We start from the raw sequence: 19,978 nt of genomic DNA on the forward strand, positions 1-19,978 counted from the left end.
AGTGAGACGGGATTCCTGCTCCCAGAGAGCTGACAGGGAATTCTGAGCTTCTGGAAATATATTGTATCCATGGCTGATGTTATCCTTTCACAATATATTTGACCAAAGTGCAAATTCTCCACAATGTAGTAAATCGTCAAATAGTTAAAAGATTTAGGTACAAGCAATTTGTCTCATTTAGCTAAGGGGAGAGAGAGCAAGGTTCCGGATGTTGTATTTCATATACATCAATACACCCTGTGCTCCACGCCAACAGGGCACGGGCGTTGGATCCAGGTCCATACCCTGCAGTCCCGTGACACCAGTCTTGCTCTCCGGAGCACTGTAAGAGTCAGAACTACTTACGCATGAAGTTAAAGAATGGGGATCATGGGGGGGAAAATTGTAGCAAAATCATTTTATTTCCATTATTCTCTTTTCAAAAACTGTAGCATCATAGATAGGATCGCTTGTTTAAATGGAGCAATTCTGGTGAGACCTACTTTCATGAAATCATCACTCATTTAAAACCATTATTACATTAGAATAAATCACCCAGAGTTTTAGTTGTTCTCCAGTTGAAAAGAATGGTCTGGAAACAAAGTGATATTGCTACACATTTGTTCTTGACCCAAATTCTTTTATCATAAAACAGTAATTTGATGAGAATCTGAGTAATTCATTAAACCTACAAATATAGAGTTCCATTGGACAACTCCAGGCAGATGTCCTGCATCACTGCTCTTGAGAAAGTAATAAGGGACTAATAGAAATGAGCTGCTTACCAGTAAACCGACCACTGAGCAAGCCCTCCCCCCCCCCCCCAGGGGCAGGCAGGGGTACTGCCTCTTACCAGGGGAGACCACCAACAAAGGTCTTTCCTCACTTCCTCACTCATTCATGGGTATTTCAAATTCAAATAATACAGCAAAAAATACACACCATGATAAATTTGGGTTGTTTTTCTTATTCTCCCATAGAAGCATGCAAATGGAGGAGGGAACCTCACCTATTTGACAATATATATCAGTGATGGCGAACCTTTTGAGCTCGGCGTGTCAGCATTTTGAAAAACCCTAACTTAACTCTGGTGCCGTGTCACATATAGAAATTTTTTGATATTTGCAACCATAGTAAAACAAAGACTTATATTTTTGATATTTATTTTATATATTTAAATGCCATTTAACAAAGAAAAATCAACCAAAAAAATGAGTTCGCGTGTCACCTCTGACACGTGTGTCATAGGTTCGCCATCACTGATATATATCATGCTAACTGAGCTGTAATAATAAATCAAACTTTGTCAAGAGTTTTCATCCAAGACAAAGGGGTGTCCATCCTCCTAAAAGAGTCCAGATGTTTATTGGCTGGCTAGAAAATAATCAATGCCTACTTAAATATAACAAATCCTTAAAGCATCCCTGAGAGTTTAAAAATGTTGAATTTATTATAGCAACGATTTTCAACCACTGTGCTGCAACAATTTTTAAAACATGCAATACCTGACTATTTAGTCAGGGGCACTGATCTCTTTTCCCTTAGATTGTCAAATTAAAAATGACTACAGCCAACAAAATAGCCAGTGTGAATGAATCAAAATGATACCTATTTTTTTATCTGATTGGCAAAAATCTCTTAATGTGCCACAAAATCTTAATAATTAGTTTATGTATGCCATGAGATGAAAAAGGTTGAAAAATTGCTATATTATAACATCAGTATAATTAAATAACAAATCCATTTCAATCATGTGAAATTTTGAAAATATCATTTATGAGCAAAATTCTGTTGCTTGAGATGCTACTTTCAGAAACTCAATGGTAAACGTCTGTACTATGTTGAGCATTTTAAACTCGAAGAATACTTCAGGAAATATAATATAGGATGGCTTCTCGTTTTCTGCTTTGCTTCCCAACCAATCCTGTAACAACTGAACTGCTTTAGTATATACATCTCTTCAGTATGCGTCTTTTCCTTTTATGTTTATGTTAGTAAAATGAGTTGGTTCCCCTAAAAAACTAATAACCTACTGCACAAATGTCTTGGAAGCATAGAAATTGAAAGGTGGAAACTAGCTATATAGAGCAACACACTTAAAAACATGTTTAAATTAGTATGATGCATATGATACTCTGCTTTCTAACAGTGCAGCTGCACCCCCAACAACAGATTGGCATGCATGCATTTTTATTGTAGAATATCCAGTTACCCTATGATGCCATTGTTATTCCAGTCCTTCTCTGAGAGAAATGGAGCAGCTAATATTGTTTCAGGAAACAGGAAGAGGGAGAATTCTGAAGTGGGGTGAATGAAGGAGGTGTTAGGAGTAAAGCTCCAAAACTATGTTGCCAAAAAAGTGATGTTAAACAAGCCTTGTAAATTGTCTAGAGAGACATGGGCATATTATTCTACTTGAAACAAAACCTTAAGTAGAATTAATACTTTCAGTCCCTCCTAGGAGAAAAACAGATATTTCAATTCCACAAACTTCCACATTGAAAATAGAAGAACTCCCTATAATGTTGCTGTGAAATTAAAAAAAGATACCCACTTGAAAAAAAATTTTTTTTTATTCTCACCTGAGGATATGTTCATTGATTTTAGCGAGTGAGGAAGGGAGAAAGAGAGAAACATCGAAGTGAAAGAGAAGCATCGATAGGTTGCCTCCAGTAGGCACCCCAACCAGGGATCAAAGCCTCAACCTAGGTATGTGCCCTGACCAGGAGTCGAACCCACATTTATTTTTTGGTGTATGGGATGATGCTCCAACCAATTAAGCCATCCAGCCAGGGCTCCCATGGAAACTTTTGCTCTCATCTCCATTCCTTGCTTCAGGGCTCTAGATGCAAGTACACCTACAGCAAAAACCAAACAAAATGAAACAAAGACATCCCTTTGTCATCACTGCATAAACCTCTCCATTTCCCCCAGCAAGCCTAATCCTCGATGTTGACAGTGACATGTTACGTAAGGATCTATTCTACAGCTAAGACTACATGTGGCTGGCCTTAAAACAACAACCACCACTCCCTAAAAATACGAAAGTTTAAGAGTCTAATCTTATTTCAGAAGTCGGCATGACTTTTCACTTCCAATAAGGAAATGTTAAATTGAAAGAGACCAGAGGAGAACTATTTAGTACCGTTAAGTCATGAACTTTTTCTTCCCCCAACTTCAGACAAATGCATCACACACCTCTGCCCTAATGCAGAACATCCACCGGTCACAACACTCTCGCACTGAGGCCTGCGTCACTAGTCAGAGGTATAAATTATGGTCCAAGGACAGCTCCAGGCACTGCTGCGCTCGGATTTGCTTACTGAGCAACCATGTTGTTCCAAACAAACTAAATGCTTAACAGGCTAAAGGGCAGTGGAGGCAATTATTGGAAGGAAATTTCTCACTAGGCCAGAAAGGAATAATTAAGTCTTTGCATGCTAAATCACAGCACTGGGTTAACAATGAAGTAATCAAGTGTAAATGGTGACAAAGCCCATCTATAGGACTAGTGAAAGGAAATTAAGGTTGTGGGTAATCTAGACTATTGTTGCTTAAATACCACAAAAATTAGTCCCTAAAACTTCATTCATTTATCCCCTCTTTATACAAATGTGTGTGCTCTTTGTGGGAGGCAAGAAATTGGTTAATCCAGCAATTAAAGCAAATATACTGAATCATCAGAAGTAAAACACCACTCAGCTACTAATTCACAGGCAGAGATCCAACACCATTCCCCATACTACTCAGACAGTACCAAGCACTCACCAAGGAAGTACCTCCATAAAAGGAGATGCATATGGGTTTTAGTCAAATATATCGCTGAAACCATATAAATGATAAATGGAATGCATACTTTATATATGGCACTTTCTATGTTGCAGGACATAGAATAGAACTCTCTCTCTCTCTCTCTCTCTCTCTCTCTCTCTCTCTCAGCTTCAGGGGACTTGGGGAGGTAAATGGGGAGAAATATGGAGGGCACCCATGTAATCTCCCAACAATTGCTCAGTAGCAACTAAAACTGGTTATTCTCTAAGGCAGTGGTTGGCAAACTGCGGCTCTAAGGGGGCAAAATAATGTTGACCCGAGAGTTAAAAGGTCTAGAGTCAGACTTGGGCTCTGTGACCTCAAGTTATCATCTCACCTCAGAGACTGTTTCCTCACTTTACTTAAGGAGAGAGACGAAGACTAAGATTTCTCAAGACTCTAAACTGATCTGGTGTATCTGTTGTTGTTGAAATAATTTAAGACTCACCAGAAGTTGCAAGAATAAATAGTATAGAGAGCTTTTTTAACCGTCATCCAGCTTTTCCTTATGGCAACATTGGACATAACCATAATACACTAGAGGCCCGGTGCATGAAAATCGTGCATGGGGGGTTGGGGGTGTGGGGGGGAAATCCCTCAGCCCAGCCTGCACCCTCTCCAATCTGGGATCCCCCCTGCGGGATCGGGCCTAAATCGGCAGTCGGACATCCCTCTCGCAATCCAGGACTGCTGGCTCCTAACCGCTCACCTGCTTGCCTGCCTGATCGCCCCTAATCACTCTGCCTGCCTGCCTGCCTGATCACCCCTAACTGCCTCTGCCTGCCGGCCTGATCGCCCCTAACTTCCCTCCCCTGCCAGCCTGATTGCCCCTAACCCCCGCCCCTGCTGGCCTGACACGGTGGCTTTGTCCGGAAGAAAGGCAGGATAACCGAAGATGTCCAATCGACCCGGTCTATTTAGCATATTACCCCTTTATTAGTATAGATTAGCTAAACCAGAAAATTTATGTATTAACTAAACTACAGATCCTACTCTTATCCCACTACTATATGCACTCATTTTCTTTAATAACATGTATGGATTCATGCAGCCACCACTACAATCATGATAAGAAACTGCTCCATCACCACACACAAAAAAAAAACATGGGCATATTACTCCACTTGAAACAAAGCCCTGGGTAGAATGAACACTTTCAACTCCTCCTGGCAGAAGACTTTCGATTCCTTGAAGAAAACAGGCACTTTCAATTCTATAAACATCCCTAAAGAAAATGAAACAGAACTCCCCATAATGTTGTTGCTATGAAATAAAAATATGCTCTCAAAGAAAATGTTGCTCTCATCTCCATTCCTGTTTTAGGGGCTCTAGATGCCAACTACACCAATAGTATAAACCAAACCAACATCCCTTATTCTGCTTACCACCCCTTTCCAGTCACCTGTCCTCCCATCTCTAACCCTAGCAACCACTGACCTGTTCTCTATCACTACAATGCTGTCATTTCTCCAGTACTTTAAATGGCATCAAACTGCTAGAAGACCTCTTGAGGTTGTCTTTTTCACTCAGCATAATAGCCCTGCGACCGACCCATGTTGTTGCCTGTATCAATACTTTGTTCTTTTATTGCTGTATACGATTCCCATGTACTGATGTCCCAGTTTATTATGTTGTATTGATTTTATTACTTTTATGTTTTAACTAAGTTATCATTATGAGGTGGGGAGAAACGTTTTAAATCTTGTTTTGCTGCTTAAGCTGAATTCATATTCCAACAGATATTGACTGATAACCTTAACCAGTAATTATCTTAATCATTTCATTCAAGCCTTCCCTGACTACCGTACTTAAATAGTGAGCCCCCATCATCCTGTTTCATTTTTCTTGATAGTACTTAACATAACCTGACCTTATAAATTTATTGTGTTTATTTTTTTAAATTGTCCGCCAGCACACCTACCCCACTCCATGCCAGGTAACCTATATTAGGGCAGGGACACTGTCAGATATCATTAGATATCTGTGTCCCCAACACTGAAAACAATTCCTAACACATAAAGCACTTAACAAATATATGTTGAACAAATTAGTTGAGTACTGACATTATCTTAATAAGTAATTATTACTTTCCAGTTGAAAGATTATTGATTCCATGAACCATTATACAAACATTAGTAGCTCTTAAAAAATAGTTTGAACTAATCAAATTATTTGCATGAAACCTGTTTATTCACCTCCACAAATTAACCACTTCCTACAATTTCAATAAAGTACTAGGCCCATGAAAGACTGAACAAAAGACAAAGAAGAAGCACCAGAAATATTACCATCTGACAAGCAACACAAGTCAAAAATCTTATTAAATATTCAAGGGTTTACATAGTCAAAGAAAAGACCATCTATTCAGATAATGAGCTTCTTTCTGCTTTATTTTGTTTTTAACCTACTCTGGAGGGCCACCAATGGTTCTGGGCAAGTCATTCAACTACATGTAACTGGTTTCGTTCCCTGATGAATGGAAAATGTCATCAGATCAACTGTTTTCTACCAGTTTTTAAAAGAAGTAGACTCAGAAGGGAGGGAAGGTCTGAAAGATATTAGCAAGAATGTGGTGTTATGATTTATATAATTGAAAGGTTTAGCAAATAATAAACAGATATCAGTCTATAAACACATACATGTAAATATATGTCCTTTGGGAAAATGAACTTTTTGTTTTCCCCATGGAAAGACCTAGCCTTTCTGATGAGTGGTCCATAACACACACAAGAGCCTTAAGACCACAGCACCAGGTGAACTTTAAGATTTACAAGAGTCCAAATATACATTCTAAGGAGCTGAAAACACTTCAAGCAAAAGCCAAAACAGGTGTAAACCCTCCAGAACTAATTCCTCATCTATAAAATGAGCAGTTCAAGATATCATTGGTGTGCAAGACAGTTGAGCCTACATCTAAAAGGAGCTCTAAAGAACACAGTCATATATCCCACTCAGCCAAATAACCCTGGTCTGAAAAACCAAGATCCAACACCCCAAGTACACCTCAGTTATCACCTGTGTGCCCTCACCACACATGGCTTCTCCATCTCTAAAATGGAGAAAAGTATCAGCATGTGCTTTAGAGGGCTATTGGGAGTATTAAAGAGATAACGCGCCCTAGCCAATGTGGCTCAGTGGATAGAGCATTGGCCTGCGGACTGAAGGGTCCCGGGTTCGATTCCGGTCAAGGGCACATGCCTGGATTGTGGGCTCGATCCCCAGAAGGGGGCGTACAGGAGGCAGCCAATCAATGATTCTCTTTCATCATTGATGTTTCCATCTCTCTCTCCCTTTCCCTTCCTCTCTCTGAAATCAATAAAAATATACTTATAAAAAAAAGAGAGAGAATGCATGTATAGCACTTCACATAATGCCTGATACACAACAACTTGTTTGTAATTACCATCTAAGCTAATAACACGATGATTGTAGTGGTTTATCTGAATGGCAAAACAGACCAAGAAGAAGCTCTTCATGACAAAGAATAAGCAAAAGGAAGAGTCAAAACGCTTCCAGGAGAAGACAACCTTTAGGTCACCAAGTACATGACTGTCCAGGATGGGGCTAACTGTCACCATGACATTCAAAATAAAAACTGTGGCCACAGATTCAACCATGAACAGCCCTGCTGCTAAAGGAAGGAACACATAGATCCAAACAGGAACCCATCTAGTCTGTAAAATATTAACAGTTTAATAAACATCAGCTCACACAATCAACACAGTGTTCAAGTCAACTAAAGAGTACCAACTAAATTAATACCAAGTTGACCAAACGAAATGCCTGGGGGGGCCGGGGGTGGGGAGGCTCATGGGTGATTCACTTTTATGCTGACTTCCCTATAAAAACATCTTCAACAGGAGAGGCAGGAAATTCCAGTGAGTGGAAGGGAGCAAGCTATATGGAAACCATCATACTGCACACTCTGCTTTTTAATTGACTTCAGGGTTTTGCTTTAAAGAAGCACATTCAGAAATCTGCTCCTTAAGAAACAGAAAAGTGAGCACGCGAACAGATCTGATCCTCACATACCACCTATGTGAATTCCACCAAAGAAACGGCCAGCCAAAATGCATGACTGATATTTTCCTGACACAGGAAGAACACTATTAACATAGAAAATTATATGAAAGCTTTTACAAAGAGGTACATAAAGCAAAGAGTCTAGGAGAGGTACTTCAAAATTCTGCTATGAATAAAAGACAATTCTACACAGTGACTGGATTTTTGCATATAGGTTACTCCCCAGTCAAGTCAGTCTCCCACTATATACACGGGTGTTTGCTTCTTCAGGATGTTTTCTTTTCAGTTCTGTCCCTCCCCACCCCATAATAACCTGTAGCTTCTCACCATTTCCCTTCTCATTGTACCTTTCCCTCTTCTGATAATCTCTGTCAACTACCCAAGCAAACTACAAACAAACTGAACTCATAAATTTCACAGACCAACTACCACCCACTAACTGTGGGCCCACTGAGCAAGCTGTTTGCTCAGCTGTGAAATGAGAACCATGCCAGAGACCTAGAATGGTTCCTGGTGGAAATTAGTGTTAAAACATGTAACATGCCCAATAAACAAGTAGGCCTAGCAATTCTTCATCAAATTTCCTTTTTTGTTTTGTTTTATTGATTGATTTGAGACAGAGATAGAGAAACATCAATTTGTTGTTCCACTTATGCATGGATTCATTGGTTAATTCTTGTTGTATGTGCCCTGACCAGGAATGGTACCTGCAACCTTGGCATATCTGGATGATGCTCTAACTAACTGAGCTACCCAGCCAGGGCCAAATTCCCAGTTTTTTGAATCAGACTTTCCAAACATGATTACACTAATAATTCAAATGTTTTTCATTGCAAGCAAAATGCTCCACACATTGGGATCAAATAGTAACTGTCAGGTAGCAAAAGGGGGGCTAAGAATTCTACTCTTTTAAAAGTACAGACAGACATAGTTATGAAGGTCAGTTAAGTAGTCAGTTAAAAAAAAAAAAGATGGGCCCTAACCAGTTTAGCTCAGTGGATAGAGCGTCGGCCTGAGGACTCAACGGTCCCAGGTTCGATTCCGGTCAAGGGCATGTACCTTGGTTGCGGGCACATGCCCAGTGGGGAGTGTGCAGGAAGCAGCTGATTGATGTTTCTCTCTCATCAATGTTTCTAACTCTCTATCCCTCTCCCTTCCTCTCTGTAAAAAATCAATAAAACATATTTTTTTAAAAAAAGAAAGATGGGACATCTAAGATTAAACTAGTTAATTTAGGATAAAAGTATGAGAGCACGAAAAGAAAGGGGAGAACCTCAAATAGACTCCTTTGGGAAGAACCATAAAACCTAAACTTTTAAAAATGTAATCCTCCAAGAGCCAACACAATTGAAGGAAATCTATTATAATCAAGAACTGCAAAAGGAATTACTCTTATGAGAAAATGTGAAAGGCAGGAATTTTTGGCACACTGTTATACAGCTAATGTGCAGTATCAACACCAAGAACCATCAAAAATACTTTCTCGATGAGATGCATCTATACATTTAAATAGCCGGCTATATCTGGTATAAAACAGGAGCTGACTTCCTTCTAGATAAATCATTAACACCTGTCAGGCCAGCCAGCATGACAAAGAGACAATGAAACTTGAAATTCAGGCTGGGGTAACTGGAGGGTTGGAAAGGACCCTGCTGACATGTATGTCATTCCCTCTTCTGCCGAAGTCATGAATCTTCTCAGCTTTGGATGGATGTCATAGGGTTTTGTTTAGTTTTCTTCTCCTTCTGAAATACCACCTCAGCCAGGGCAGTGCCAGGGGCAAATTCTTTTCACACAGAAGAAGACCTGAACATGACAGCAATTGATGGACCCCTCTCTTCCACATTCTTGGTCCTCTCTCGGGCACACCTGCTCACAAGCCTCCACACTGGGGATACCGATGCCACAAAGCCAAGTGAGCATTAATGCTCGCTGAACTGAAATCAAGTCCCCAAGCCCCAAGTGGAAAGCTGGTTCCAGGCAGCAAAAACCTTGGCAGGTCAGTGCAGCAGTGCCCAGCTAGCATGGGAGGGATCAATTGCTCTCTCTCGGTAACTGACAAGATACACATAAAGGCAAATAGTCCTCAAGGCAGGTTCTATGTTCTTCATTCCCGACTTGTGGATCCATCAAACACACACCACATAGCCAACCTGGGAGAACAGTATCCAAATGTCACACACACACACACACACACACACACACACTCATGCACACGCACACCCACACTCCCTTTGGTGAAATATATAATTAAGTAGTAAACACCACCATAGAAGCAGGACGCACAAACTTAATTCAATCTGGTATTAGAAACGTATTTATCCAGAACACGAGACTCCCTTTCCACAGAACATAACGGGGCTGTGGAAAACACAGTCTGATTGCTAACAGCAGGGCCTGTGGTTAGCGCACAAACTTGCCAACCTACCATAAAGTAGGAAGCCTCCTGCTCCCTGCCCTCCCAGCCTCAGACTGTTTGCAAAGGCCAGGAATGAAATAGTCCATATGTTTTCTTTGTCGGTGACATGGCTATTGAAAGCAAGGCCATGGTAGTCTCCCTGCTGAGGGACTGGGTCAAGCTATTCATGTGTAACCAGGCAGATGTCAAGATGGTAATGGGAAAAACATTCAAATTTTTTTTTTAAAGAAAGAGAGCCAGAGTCAAAAAATGCACAACTGTATTCCAAACACTTGGCCAATCTAAACAGGTTGTGAGCACTGCTCCATACATTAGCTGCTGCTCCGAATTTAAATTCATTTTCCAAGCAGGTCCGAATCAAAACCCGGAAGAATTTTCCCAGTTTCCAAGAAAGTTTTAACTGCGCTTAACATAAATGCCATATAACTTTTTCGAAATATGAAAGATTTTAAGGAAAACATTTTCATTCTAAAATTACTTTTAAGATAATAAGCTTTTCTTCTTTATCCACAAAGCACAAGCATTAGTTTCAAATATATAAAAAAAGAATATCATTTTCAAAGTACTTAGAAGAAAAGGTCTCTCTAAGCTATATATTCCTAGAAACAAGCGATGGGAAGAAACAAGGATACAGCTAGACTGTAGGTCCTGAGTAGATCTTAGGCATCCCCAACATGGGAAGTGGCCTGAGGGAGCTCTCCTGGGCACGAGGACAATCCTCAGTGTTCCAAAGTCTGGAAGCAGGAAATGAGTCTCTAAAGACCACACCAACACAGTCTCAGGTCCTTTGACCTTTTGATGTGAGAAGAAATACTGCTTCCGTTAGGACGGCACCTGGCTACCCGACCAGCCATCTCAGAAAAGCAGTGCCAAGTCAGAGAGACCCAGGCGAGAAAATGAGTTCCCTTCAGCTCTTATGGTTTCTCCAGAGACACTTACCTCCCCACCATCAGGCTTTCTTGTTATGGGAATCACACCACCTATAAGAAAGTATCTTGACAAAAACATATACCCGACTCTTTCTGCCCCAGGATCTTTATGATTTTCTAAATAAAAAAATCTGACAGAGCCCAGCCGGTGTTGCTCAGTGGTTGAGCGTCAAACTATGAACCAAGAGGTCAGGGTTTGACTCCTGGTCAGAGCACATGCCCAGGCTGCAGGCTCGATCCCAGAGTGGGGTGTGCAGGAGGCAGCCGATCAATGATTCTCTCTTACCAGTGATATTTCTATCTCTCCCTTTGCCTTCCTCTCTGAAATCAATAAAAATATATTTAAAAAAAAATTCTGCCGGATGAATAGCCTCTTTTTCATTAACACAGTGGCTCACCTGTGCTGTTTACAACAGGATTTAAACCTGATATACATTAAAAAAACACACACACACACACACACACAAAAACAAAAAACAAAACAGAGAAATGGGGGTTTAGGATTTTAAATCACAAGATGATAACACATATACCAATATACAACTTCCTGGTCACTCCCAAAAGAAATGACAAAAAAAATGGGTGCTCACCATCACTCAAAGAGATCATGCTTTAAAGGTTCCTACATATGACCCTTGATAAAGCAAGCTATCTTTTTTGCAGATGGGAAAGCCACTGTCCTAAGTGGTTAAGTAAAATGCCCAAGCTCACACATTTAGGAATTCAGGGGTCTTGACTCTGTCACACTTTCAAAAACAAAACCATGTTTGAAGGCCTAACCATAAAAATATGCCTATAAAAAGAAGACTGGAGAGTAGGCAATGACATAAATAGCTGGATTACATGACCATGGACTCAAAATGACCTTGGAAAGAACAGAAGGCCAACAAGAAAATTTTTCTTCATTACAAAGACAGGAAAATATTAAGATTATTTTCTAAAAACCTAATCAAATGAGAAGAACTAGTAGAAGAAGCTCAGCAAGGATGAAAACTGGTAGTAAGTAAGAAAAATTACCAAATATCAGTTAGTAAACCCATCAGGTATACTCTTTAAAACAGGATACTAAAATATTTAATATATATAAATTTATTTAATATCCCCCCCCCCTTTTTCTTCTTTAGAGAGAGAGTGGAAGGGAGGGGGAGAGAAAGAGAGAGACATCCACGTGAGAGAAACATTATTGATTGGTTGCCTCCCACACGTGACCTGACCAGGGCCGAGGATTGAGCCTGCAACCAAGGTACGTGCCCTTGACTGGAATCGAACCCATGACTCTTCAGTCCACAGGCCAACGCTCTATCCACCGAGCCAAACCAGCTGGGGGTAATATTCCCTTCTTAACTCTGATCAAATTTATGAGAATTCTGTATATGCTTCAATTGATGAGATATGGAGAGCTTGAAGAGGACCCAACAGGCAATTATCACATTCAGAAATGCAAAGACCAGATTCATGTAGTGCCTAAAACAGAAGTGCGCGTGAAGAGTCTCCAAAAACACTAAGAACCGTAAAGGTGAGTCCACACTCTTTGTTTCCTCTCCCACCACTACAGAAAAGAGTTGATGGACTTTAGAACACTGGGTTCCTAAGGTGTAAGTCAAAACAGTGGGCTCCCTTCTCTGGAGAATTCTTCTGCAAGAAAGCAGCCCTCTGAGATGCTCACACGGGAAGGGTGACAGTCTACAACAGAACAGCAACCACGGGCCTTCCTCTGCTGTGAAATCTAGCCCACCAAGCCCTTCGCACGTTATCCATAGAGGTTTTCCGAGGGTCTCGAAGCATGAACCTTACCCCTAAGGAAAATGGGAAAAACCAGGAAGTTAATCAACATCCCAGCCCGGTGAGTTTGAGAAAAGACTGCTGACTTGGAAGCACACCACCTGTCCTGCACCTTCAAAACAAGAAATGTGAAGAGAGTGAGAATTTAATAACATCCATCATCCTAGGACAACAGCTCTAATCAAGCACTTCAGGGAGTTTTGATGTCACCACTTGTACCATGATACTCTGTGGTCCACGCTGAGAGCTACAAGGAGGACCTCACAGCCTGAGGGCAATGGAAGCAATTCCAGGCACGTCCCTCAGCCATGCCCAGCACAGCTCCCAGGTAGAGGCGCCATTTCCCTGCCAAATGCATGTCACTCTTCTTAGGAGGGAAAATGTTCCCAAATAAAACTTTTTAAATATACTGGAATGGGGAGAATCTAACAGGATTTTTCTGGATAGTGGATTCTAAAATCTGATTTGAATATCAAAAATATTTTGTTGTGCCCAGCTGGGTGTGGCTCAGCGGTTGAGCACCGACCCAGGAACCAGGGCACAAGCCTGGGTTTCGGGCTCGATCCCCAGTGGGGGGGCATGCAGGAAGCAGCTGATGATTCTCTCTCATCATTGATGTTTCTCTCTCTCTCTCTTCCTCTCCCTCTTTGAAATCAATAAAAATGATTTTTAAAAATATATTTTGTTGTCAGAGTGCATTGAGATTTCATTCTTTCAATGGTCACCTTTATATTTAAAACTCGTTTTAAAAAAAAGGCTACATCCTTCTAGTGTAAAAATAAAGGGGAAAAATACTGGCTAAAGAGGCTTATGTAACTTTTACTTATACTGACTCAGAATACTTAAGTAGAAATTAAATATGAAGAATAAAAGGTCAGTAAATATCTTGTAACATATTAGATTTGCTTCCTCCACACATGTCTCTAGCACAGACAACAGACCAGCCTGGGATCGAAACATATACCCATTCTTGGCCCAGCTGCCTCCGAAAATATCTATGGTTTGCATTTCCTTACAAGGATATTCTCATATTCCAATGGACCAACATGTTGCCACTGGGGGGTGGAGGGGTGTCCAATGCTTTCCCCATAAGACCTTTTAGTACAGAAAAGCTAGAACTACAAAAATATATATAATTTTTAAATGTTCATTTCCTGGACTATTAGAAGGGCATTCCTGAACTTTAATCACTTGCATCTAAAATAAGAAATGCATAATGCCAAATTTTGCCATGTGCTTTTTTTGCAATTAAAATATGTAGTGGTATCAAAACATGCTTTAGAGACTAAAAACAACCATCCCAAACATTGTTCTAATTGCTGGTACACGACACAGAATACTTCAGAATGCTTTATGAATCTTGCTAAAAATAGTTCCAGCCATATACATAGTTGAATAATAAATATTTGTCTAAGGGTGGGTGAATGAGAATATATACTTCCATAATTCCATCTTGCCATTTACAGGGAGTATCTGAGTACTATGAACTATAAAATCATGATCTGTCTCTTGCTAAGACTGATTTCTAAACTCGATTTTGAACCCACCCAATTTCAGACAATAGAGCTGATACCTCTCCTACAGTTTGAACATCAAGCACTTAAAAACATAGACACAAAAAAAGCAAAGAAAGGCAGACAAATTATCCATTGTGTAAGAGTACTGATTTGCTAAATGCCCTAGATTTTTCTTCTTCAATGGCAGAATTTAAAAATAGAGCATTTTATTATCCTCAATGAAGCCTTAAAAAAAACTACAATTCACTAAATAGTTGGGGGGTGGGGGGAGAGAAAAGTTATCCATGTTCTTGTACACATAGGAAAACAAGCTTTTAGAATTGCCAAAAACATGAAGGCTGAGGGAGGCAGTTAAAGAGCGAGTTGTAGAACGTATTTCTAGAGCCCAAACCTTGAGATCTAGCTTAAAAAATTAAAACAGCTAAGCTGTCTTACCAAGAACACACTAAGTTATACTAGTTATTTTTCAGAGTGAAGGGCACACTTGGCAGGGTTTAACTTTTAATCGAGGTATTCCAACAAACATTGTGCTTTATGTAAATTTATATATTTTTATACAGGAAAAGTGAGAGACCGTCTTAGAAGAATTTCAATAACAAAGGGTTCTTAAAACTTTACTTTGCTTAATATTCTACACAAGATTCAGAGAAATTCAAAGCAGTGGGAGACATTAGCCATAATCTATTCCAATATCCGGTTTTTATTGATAAGATAATGAAAATACAAGGATAGGCACCACCAAGGAGACCAGAAACCAAAATCCAAACTTGCAGGCTGTCAGAACATCCCACTATTATAAAGATGATTAAAATAAGAATTTGAGAGATAGGCTGACAGAGGCCAAGAAAATGCCTAAACTTGCCTGGATCCACCTACCGGCACAGAACTTTGATCTCCCCTAAGAGATTAAGTTGTCAATGTTACCTTACAACTCTAACTCGAAGAGCCAAGTGCCTGGGCAATAAGTGCTTGTGATACCATGACTGCCATGAGCATTTAGTTCAACTGGAAATCATGAAATATTAGTGGTTACCACAAGCCTTAAGGAACACAGAATGAGGGAATTACTGGTTCAAATCCTAGGAATTGCTCAGACCACACCCAGCACATTGCTGCCTTGTGAGGAAGTGAGTTCCCCATTCAGTGGAAATAGCCCTTCAGTAGAGCTGACCAACTGGAGGTTTCCCTGGTGGGTGAGAGTCCAAGATTTAGGCACCTAGACTTCACTGACACAACAGAGAGGATCCTAGAAATGTATAAAAAAATAAACAAAAATCAAATTAAATAGAAATAAAACTCTTGGCAATAACAGCTGTTAACTTCTTGTTTTAAAGTGAAGAAACCAAGATCCTGAAGGGCTGGGTATGTGGCACTCTCCCGGTCACCCGTGTGATTTATTGAGAGACCTGGAAACTAGCTCTCCATATTCCCAGCAGGATGCTCTTTCCCCCTCTTGTAGTTCAAAAGAACCAGGTCCCTGTTTGTAAAATAAAGGATCTACAAGACCTTCATGTATTGACCTTGTTCAGAACCAAATTCACTTGTATATAATACTAATACATCTCTAGAAGGACACACCACACAAACTAAGCTAACACTGACATCACAGGTGGGAATTCAGAACTCAAGAAATATCAAAACTCTACCATCAAAAAAGGTATAAACATTTTGTCACTAATTATTGACCTGCCAGGAATACAGCAGACATTGGAGGAAACATAAGAAAAGATTTGAAATGATACCATGAAAAGAAGAGAGGTGTTTGGAGTAGTGAAAATACACCCCAGAGAAGAGTCTGAGATGATGCTTGCAAAAGGAGAAGAAAAAGTAAGAGATTATTTTTAAAAACGTTTCAAAATCCCATCAATTTTACACAGAAAGCTCAATAACCTGCCTATGCAGAGGATACGCACACTGTGATGGTTAAAGAGATTATGACTAATTATATGGAAGTGAGGACATTGAGTAACTTTTTGTACAGTACCCAAATTACTGAAACTGGGTGATTTTATTTTCCAAGTGTTAAGCCATACCCACAGGAAACAAGCAGGGCTATTCTACCCTATTAAAGCGCCTTAGCTAGGCATGCATTCTGCAACAAGTCTCCATGGCAAACTTCCTAACACACACTTCTAAACACAAAGAACTCCTCCTCCAAGTGAGCGCTAGTAAATGGGCTTGTGCAACTTCACCTACAACGATATTCTGCTACTCCTGGGATCTTTTCATGAGAGGATCAGAACATTATCCTCACCTTGCCACCCTAAACTTGTGTAAGAATTATAAAATCGTAGAACTTCTGGAAGCTACAAGCAGCCTTAGATAGGATCTAGTAAATCCAATTACTTCGTTTTTCAGATGAGGAAACTGTCATCAGACGAAAAAGTAGAAGGACTTGCCCAAAGGCCAGACAATCACTCGGTGGCATGGTCCAGACAACAATCAAGGGCTCAGACCTACCACTGTCTCCATGAAGCCAGAGAAACAACTTTGTAATCTTAAGACTATGCGCCAGACATAATCTAGGATGTGGAAATCTACATTTCTTCAACTTTGTGGCAATCACACACATACCAGAGGAAAATCGTGCGCAATCCCCTCCCTACCGCCCTTGTGACTTCATCTCTTTCTCCCCGGATCAAGAATCTTGGCAGGTAGGTGATTAAGAGTGACTTTATTGCCATAATACAGGAATAACTGTCAATCCTTTTGATCCAATAAACTTGGAAATGTTAATGCTAGTAAGAGTACTTCCTTTAAAACACCTTAGGGTCAAGTGTGACAAGCCAGTGCGTTGTGACACAGGGCTGAGAACTGCTGTTGCAAAATATAAATAATCACTGCAGGTGCGGCAAGTGGTGGGAACACAGGAATCCCACCAACAATACTGAGGATTACTATCGACTCTGCCCCCAGCCTCGGATAAAGTAGCTTTCAGCAGGAAACAGACACTGTTAGACTGAACAAGTCCAAACGGGCCTAAAGGAGAAGCAGCAGGTATCCTCTCTCCGGGGCCTTCTCGGATCTGGACAGAAGACTACGTGGTGAGAATGCTGAATTGGGCAATCGCATGTGGGATGGCATCTGAACTGCATTTCCCAATTCTGCCCCTCGGTGTGGCCTTGAGTCTTTATTTACCCACTGCAACCTTTTTAAGTGCCTACTGTGTACCAGGCTCTGTGGATACCAAGGGGGCCGGGGGGATTGGACCCCTGCTCTCAGTCAGTCCTGGGGCCTCCAGTGTGGGATCACACGCCCCTGGGGGAGGTGAAAGTACACCACCATTGAGGAATGAGGAGACAATAAAAGAACTTTGATGAATAATCACCAGTCTCATCTTTTGAACTTCCATTTTTGTGTTTGTAATTTCACGTGTAAATGAAATTGGCCTTGATGAACATGCTCCAGAAATTCGGAATCTGTGAACTAAACGCTGGGAACCACGGATCTGGTCCCTTGGTGTGGAATTGCAGCCCACTTAGGCGGTGATGGGAGAGCAGATTTGAAAAGAGACCTCAAATGAATCCAAGGCGTCCTGTAAGCAGGGCCGGTGTGGGTCAGTGGTTGAGCATGGACCTATGAACCAGGAGGTCAGGGTTCGATTCCCAGTCAGGGCACATGCCTGGGTTGCCAGCTCAATCCCCTGTAGGTGGCATGCCAGACACAGCTGATCAATGATTCTCTCTCATCACTGATGTTTCTATTTCCCTGTCCCTTCTTCTCTGAAATCAATAAAAACTTACTAAAAAAAAAAAAAAAAGATCCACTGCAGTGTGCAGAACCACAGCACCTGCCCCTTCTCAATGTGGCTTTTGAGAATCAGCTGGTTTCCCCCAAATGCAAACGCACTGACTGCCCTTTAGATGGGGTGTGCATATACTACATACTTTTGAGAGTGAAATGAAGAGCATTACGGTGACATAAGGAGTTATCAGGGTATACGATCACTCCATAGGTTCAGATGGAAGAAGAAAATCAAACACACTTGCTCACCACTGCAGCTCAGAAAGGGCTACGCTGATGCTAGTTCAGACAATCTAGTCTGGACTGGTGCCAATTCTTCTTCTCTTTCCCAAGCCATGAACAATATATTTTGTAATGCTCAAGGTTGAGAAGATAGCATTTCACGACCTGCAGTGAGCTCTAAGGGAAGACGCCTGGTGCTCCACAGAGTGGAGTGTGCTCTCATAAAAATGTGCGATTTCTTTGTGGTTTTAGGTACTAATGTAAAACAGCCCTTTTCCTTATAGGGCAAGCCTACTCATTAAAACTCGAGGAATCTGCTAAATAAGGTCTTTACAATGGTCAAAACAGTAAAATTATGCTTTTCTACTATAGGGAGGCTTGGCAGAGGTTTCGGGTAAAGACAGCTCTCCCGTGGCAAGGTACCTGAAAGTTTCAAGACGACCTGGGAGAAAAACAGCCCCATCCTCTCTACCCGGGTCTTGCCCTTATTTCTCTTCACTCCCACTTTCCCACTTAATGTACCCTTGTGGGCAAACTAGACTTCATTGCCAAGTTAACTTTTTTTCATTGAAAAGTTAAACTTCACCATCCTGAAGGAAAATAGCTTCAAAGACGTAACCAACACCTGAGACCGGGGAAGAACTGAGAAAAGAAGCCAGGGGTCCCTGAATGAGCCAGCTTCCAAGGCAGCAGGCCTATCCAGACAACCCCATTTCCAGAGGGCAAGCAGACACACACACACACACACACACACACACACACACACACACACACACCCTGGAAACACAGCAACGCCTTCCGCTGGCAGAGAAAGGATTTCTTCACCGGGCCTGTCATTCCTTTAAAACTGTCTATTTCTAAAAGGTCCCTTTCAGGAGCCATAAGGTAAAAGGAAATTCCCTTCACCCAAGGGCCTCTCCGTCCCTGTCTCTCTCCAGCAGTTTTCACAGCCCTAGATTTAATCACCCCACTGGCCCCCGCAGCCCAGGAGCAAGAGCATAGCCTAGCCCTGCACTCAGTTGCCTTATTCTGCCTCTCCTGGTGGCATTTCCCAATGCCACCCCCGAGACAGATTTCAGATACCTCTTCCTTGCTGAAGGGCATGTCTAAAGCTCTCTGGTCCCTGTTTGAGGAGGGAGATTTTTAAGTCGGAACCATTTGAGTGTTTTCCCAACCGCTGGCAGCTGGAAAGGAAAACTGCTGCTTACAAGATAGCAGAAAACTGCTGCCTGCCGACCTTTCCAATGGGGCAGAGCATATGTTCGGGAATTTTTCTTCCCAAATCCTGTCCTTCAGGTTAGAATTCCTTCTTTAAAAGGCCTTGTTGGGTAAGTAGAGTATTTTCACCAAGAGAAACCTGCAATTTCCCCCTCCTCCTCCTCCCTTGTTTTGGCCTCGCTCGCCTGCCTGCTCCAGGTCCCTGGCGTCTGCTGGGGAGGCCGGAGTGGAACTGGCCGGAGTTGCAAAGTCGCTCTACCCGGAGAGGCCACATGGGGAGGAGGCTCGCCCTGAGGTGCAGGTGTTTTCTTCTTCCACATGGCTGGAACCAGGAG

General features: G+C 41.3%; 1 protein-coding gene across 3 annotated transcripts in view; it reads right to left on the reverse strand.

Annotated features, from left to right (window-relative positions):
* The window catches only part of LGR4 (leucine rich repeat containing G protein-coupled receptor 4), a 95,700-nt gene that overhangs the window by 74,658 nt on the left and 1,064 nt on the right, over window positions 1–19,978 (reverse strand). The gene's annotated exons all lie outside the window — the stretch shown is intronic.

Source organism: Myotis lucifugus, unplaced genomic scaffold, assembly GCF_000147115.1.
Source record: "Myotis lucifugus unplaced genomic scaffold, Myoluc2.0 scaffold_92, whole genome shotgun sequence".
NCBI lineage: Eukaryota > Metazoa > Chordata > Mammalia > Chiroptera > Vespertilionidae > Myotis > Myotis lucifugus.